This window comes from Capsicum annuum, chromosome 3 (genome assembly GCF_002878395.1).
Source record: "Capsicum annuum cultivar UCD-10X-F1 chromosome 3, UCD10Xv1.1, whole genome shotgun sequence".
In the NCBI taxonomy this organism is placed as follows: domain Eukaryota; kingdom Viridiplantae; phylum Streptophyta; class Magnoliopsida; order Solanales; family Solanaceae; genus Capsicum; species Capsicum annuum.
Window position 1 is genome coordinate 42,071,893 of NC_061113.1, and position 6,447 is coordinate 42,078,339.

The 6,447-nt window shown below is 31.6% G+C and overlaps 1 pseudogene; it reads right to left on the reverse strand.

Moving 5' to 3' along the window:
- Positions 1-855: 855 nt before the first annotated feature.
- On the reverse strand, positions 856-4,307 carry LOC107865446 (annotated as a pseudogene).
- Positions 4,308-6,447: the final 2,140 nt, after the last annotated feature.

Consider the following 6,447-nt stretch of genomic DNA (forward strand, 5'->3'; position numbering starts at 1 on the left):
AATATCCCTAAATGAGTCTAGAAGCTTTGAGACCCGAACCAAAGTTCCAGCTAGCCTAAAATCAATGTTCCAAAGCTGTTGGAACTGTCAAAATTTGCATATGAGGTCATTTAATTATAGTTTTTGCCCAATAGTCAATTTGAACCGACGAACGTTTTAAAATAGAAAATTGGCTCTAAAAACCAAATGAACCGCCTGATACGAGCTACCAGTACCAAGTCATAAATGACTTAGGACAGTTATAGGAAAGATCTAAACGACAAAAATGAATAAAAATACAAAAAATGACCTCGAGGATTATTACAGGGAATCGCCATATTTGCAATCAACTTACTTGAAAGGATAAATAGGGAAAAACACGACAGAGATCAAACTCAATTGATATCTCAACATCTACTAGTTTAGGAATACATGAACAATCAATAGTTGTGCACTCGCCACCTTATACCTTTTTGTGTAACATTGACTCCTTGGGGCAGCAACAACTGTTGGACTATAATCCCTATTCTTTTAATAAACTAACCTACGGTTTTATCCTTTGCACCAAAAAGAAAATCTCAAACACCTCATTTATCATAATACTAAAGTGTAGGAGAAACCAAAAAATTTATATTATATTTAGTAAAATAAGAGATAAAAGTAAATCAAACAAAGGTCTCCCATGCAAAGTTAAGAAATTGATGGCCCAATTAGATTATAGATGTCATCAGATACAATATCTGACGTCAACATGCAAAAGCTTAAAAGGGGAAATGTCAAATAGCTTCTCATGTTATTATGTTATACAACAAAGCTCCTATCATCATCTTTCAGAAATATCAAAATATGATTAAAAAATTCTAACCTGTAGAAAAATTATAGGAATAAAGTATCCATCACCGTCCTTTTCTTTTCTTTCTTGCTATAAAGTGTTGTTTCCTCTTCGAGTATCATTCTTCTTAAAATATCTGCTTGCTTTGTGTTTCCCTCATCATTGAGGCTCTTAATTAACTCTTCACAACTCTTGTGATCCTTAACTCCTCCTTTTCCTATCATCTTGCACAATATAGAGTAGGCATTAAGTGTCTTCTCAGCAGCTACAAGAGAATCCAACACCTTATCATAGCTTGAATAGTCTATGTTACAGTTTCTCTCTAAACTAAAATCTAACAATTTTAGAGTAGCAGTAGTCTTTTCTTTCTCGCATAGAACCACCAAGAGACCATCAAGATCAGGTAAGAGGCTGTTGTGTAATAATAATGCAATTCTTCTATGGTTCTCCTCAACATGGCCCCTCATGAGGAGGGCTTCCAAGATGGTAGATTTAAATTTATGTGTTCTTTCACTCTCTTTTACAATATAATTTTCATCACCTAACTTATTATTTGAAAATATCTATCTCTCATTAGGCTTTCCATGATTGATCTATATAACAAGGAATTAGGGTCATGTCCATGATTAAGAACATTATCCAAAGTAGTTTTAGCATCAACATGATCCCCTTTCTTTAGATAGATCTCAACAAGTGAATTGTAAGCAATACCATCAGAAAGAACCTTGATCTACTCATAACGTTTAGAAATTCAAATGCTGAATCAGGAACCCCTTCTCTTGAATATCCACAAACAAGATTGTTAAAGGCAACAGGATCTTGAACTCCAGTTTTCATCTATTATCTAAAAAGAGTTTATCCCTAGCCTTTCTGAACATTATTGCATAGGTAATCAATAATCAGGTTATATGCAGTTGGTTTCATAGACAAACTACTCTCTTGTCGCAGGAAAATTTCTTTCTCAATAAGCTTAGCCAGAAATTTATCAGCTCGATCATATATACCAGCCTTGCAAAAATTCTTGATTAGGACACCATAATGTCCAGCCTCATTGGGAACACGTAACTCGATCATAGTTTTTAGAATATTAGCAGCAAAATCTAAGTCACCTACCTTACATTGTCAAAATATTAACCTTATGAATATAGAGTTATCCTTGGATCAATATACCTTTCTTCCATCTCTTTCAAAATCATCCCATCTTTGGATATTTTCTTTGCATCACAAAGACCAGGAAACAATATAGAATAAGTAATAGTATTTGTTTAAATACTAAAACTTTTCATCTCTTCAAAAAACCTCAATGCATTATCTATTCTCCCAACCAAGCTATATCATTAAATCATCATCGTATAACTTATCACATTTGGATCTATATTTCTCATCATTATTTGAACAAAGTACTTCTTTGCTTATTCAATTTTCTTAGCCCATTTAGTAATGTGTCATGGTTTCATGACACTTTCGATGCTTAAAATAAGTAAATTATGCAAGTACTTTGGTTTTTTTGTTAGATGTGATGTATTTATATTGGTTTTGCAAAAAATATGGTTTAGAGATGAATAGGAGAAAAAAAGACAGTATAGCTAAAGGATACCTACGAGTCCTACCTACTGTCGTAGGTAGTACCTATGGGCTCGTAAGTTGTACTTACGGGCCCGTAGCTTTCAAACTTGAGTTTCTAAAATCTAATTTTGGTTTTGATTTCTACAAAGGTCAACCTATGAGGTATAGGTGGTACCTACGACCCCATAGGTACCCTTGTAGGTTGGGTTCTGAAGACTGATGGATGCTCTTATTCCTACGAACCTATCTAGGGCTCGTAGATGCCGACCTTATTTTCCTACTTTATTTTGGATAAGATTTTTAGGTTTTCTGATGTAACTATAAATACCCCATTGATGTTTTATTATTACCTTACGCACATTACATACAACATTATATTAAGTTCTGAGATACACTTTTGGTCTTGAAATTCTTGTTCTTGACTTTTAATGTTTGGTATTACTTTGAAATATCAATTTTTATTCTTAATTATTGGTAAGATCATTCATATGCTTTCAATTATGAATTCTATGTGTGTTTTTTCAATAATGAGTAACTAAACCCCATAACTAGGGTTGTGGGAACCCTAATGGATAATAAAGTAGAGAAAGTGCAAAGTCTTTCTTGATTGGTGTTCTTGCATATATTGTGATTTTTTTCATATTGATTGCTTTCTTGATGACTGCAGACATTAGGAACCTACCTATATTCATATTAACTCTAGAGAGAGGTTTAGATTTGGAAAATAAGATCACAATAGTAATTTGAAGCTACCAACCTTCATCTAATTAACTTGAGACCGAGAAGAGATGGTTAATCTGAGATCCAGGAGAAGGATTAGTAATGCGAAACTTTAAGATCGAGAGGAGAAGAGTGAAATTCACTAAAAGGGGTCAAGATATGGTTGGTGATATATAAATTGTTAGATTCTGCATGTAAGGCACCGAGATAGTTTGACGAGCACAATAAGCTGCAGAGTTAGGAAGTCAAGGGGAACACAATCCTAGTGATCGTCTCATATTGATTTCAACCTAAAGTGTCCAACCATTGTTACTACTACTATTGTTACAAAACCCCTCATTTACTTTCCGTACTCTCCGATTACATCAGTGGGTTCTTGACAGATTTTCATCCTATTCTCAAGTTTGACCCCAACCTTTGTTGGGTTCTATATTTAAAAAGCGACATCAATTATAACCATTAATCATAGTATTATAAGCTACTACATCAGGCATAATCTCCCTACTCTTTATATGCTGAAAGAACCTAATAGCAGTATCCACCTTTGATGATAAAAAGAATTCCAAATCAAAAGATTATACGTATGTCCAGCCGGCTCAATCCCCTCACTAACCATCTTATTAAAATACCTCTTCACCATCATATACCGCCCCTATGTGTTATCACATTAAACAAAGCACTATAATATTTAACAATCCTTTCAATACCTAATTCTTCCATTTTCATAAACAACCTAACACTCTCTTGAATAATCCCAGCTTTACCATAACTATCAATCAACAAAATCCATAAATATTCATCCTAATAAACACCCTTATTTGACATATCAATTAACATACACCTAGCATGATTAAACTTGTCAACTCTACTAAGAATTTGTATAATCTTGAAATAGGTTTCTCTATTATGCCTAAAAAGCCCAGATGAAGAAATTCAAGGCATGTTGAGAATTCTTCGCATTATGTAATACATTGTAAATAAGTTCATCATTGAATGAAGTTACAATGTTTCTAATGAAATTTTGTAAACGCGTTGTCCAAGTGCATATAGACATCATTTTGCAGATTACTTTTTCTCGATTTTCTTGGGATTTAGGATTATTTTTGTTACCTATTATTGGAATTTGAGATTCAGTGCAGTACAAAGATGATGTTGATCTTAAGCATACAAGCTTCTTTTGCTTCAAAATGGCTGCACACAAAGAAGCCATTTTGATTTAATTTTATGTTTCTCTGTGTGTAAAACAAATTGGAGATGAATGCAAAATGAAGTTGAAGGGTTTAGGATTTTCTTTCGAAATAATTGTGACAACTATATTGATGCATGTATTGCATATATCACTGTATTACTAATATCATAAATTTATATAGATATAGACTAATTTAAGATATGTGCATTGCATATGTGCCATGTTAGTATAAAAGATTTCAACACAAAATATGAAGTATAAAGATATTATTATTTTCACAAAAAAATTATTATAATTACAGTTACATCCCGCATATAATGTACTTCCATGGGTAAAAAGGCTTTCAAGTAAGCAGACAATAGAACTATCCTTTTTATTATTTTGTTATGTTAGTGTAGTAGGACATCTTGACATAATAATAAAAATAATATATTTAGTGCAGACTCATTATAAACGGGATTTAAGGAGAGTGAAAAGCACATAAATCTTATTCCTACCTCAGAAGTAGAGGGGATGTTTCTGATCGACCGAGATCAATCCCTATAAGAAGTAACCAAAATACAGGAACAACAGATCATAGTAGAAAAATAAAAACTAAAATAATACAATAGTAGTGGTACAAGAAACAACATATAGTAAGAGAAAACGACCTGCAAGATACTACTGGAACAAATATACTACGACAATTAATATGACCACTAATATGAACTCACAACAAGACAATGCACGACTATCTACTAACCATCCACTCTAATTCGTAACCATACCTTCCTACCTAAAGTCATGTCTTTGATGAACTGTAACTATACCATGTCATGTCGAACCATGTTTCTCCAATATTTCTTTGATCTACCTAACTCTACCTCTCCTAAAATCATCCATATATAGTGAAGTTTTCCCCTCTTTGTGCTTTTTTCCCGATTTGACTCAATTTTGTTTCATTTTTTGTGAATGAAATTTGATACTTCCGGTTTGTAATTACCTGATATATAGTAGATTGACCAAATACATTGAATGTTGGATTAAAATAGTATTAAATGAGGAACAATTCCAATAAATGAGTTTGTCAATTTTTTCATGACCAAAATAGTGAAAGCACATGACGAATGGAGCACCTTCAGTGTGCAATTTTCACGTTAAAAAATAGATGGACTGCTAAATATATTTACACCAAAGGTGCTCTACTCTCATGAGCTTTCAATGAATCTTTTATATTTTAAAGAAAAATTCATTAATAGTCATGACCTTCAATATTAATTTTATTGTTCAAGAATCTGAAAAAGGTTGTCTATCATTTTTTGAACTGATGGGACAATAAAGGACAACCTTTTCATACTCTAAAGGCTCACACAATGCACCATCAAGCAATCGACCTTCAATGCATCATAGGCTCATGCAAAGCAATGAACCTAAGATTTAAAACATTCAAATTACTTAAAATTCTTATTTTGATTTAGATGAGAAATAATAATATTTAACACTTCTAAATAAATTAGAGCTTTGCTTCATATTAAAAAAAGAATTTTTATAAGACTATTCAACTAGTATTTAATCAAAGTTATTAGAAACATAAATGTGATTGTTGTACTTTATTTTTCTTCTAATTTGATATTTGTTTTTTGTTTTTGATTTATGATTGATTAGAGTTTTGTTCTTGCATCCATTACAATCATCCTTTTTTATTTTTCTCTCTTTATTTAGTTAGTAAATTTAAAGATTATTTATCTGTTATACATAATCAATTACAGTCATCCTTTTTATTTTTCTCTATTTATTTAGTTAGTAAATTTAAAGATTATATATGAGTTATTCATAATCAATAATTGACTATGAATTCTCCCTTTTTGATAATTTTCATGTTTCTCTTTTAGTTAAAATTTTTTGACCAAAAAAATTATATGAAACAAATATGTTGCAGCTGAATGAAGTAGCCGAAAAAATCAAAGGTCTATCTCTTTTCTTGTCCAACTGTTTTTACAGGAATAGTAGTTCTCTTTACGATTACCGCAAGTTTTACTTCTTTCACATGTATACGATAGTTTATAAATATATTCTCTATTTATTCCGATAATTTGTAGTACTAAATTTTTAAGGCAATATTATATACCATTGCTATTATAATGATTTATATTGATTTGATTATTTTTAACCCCTCTCCGAC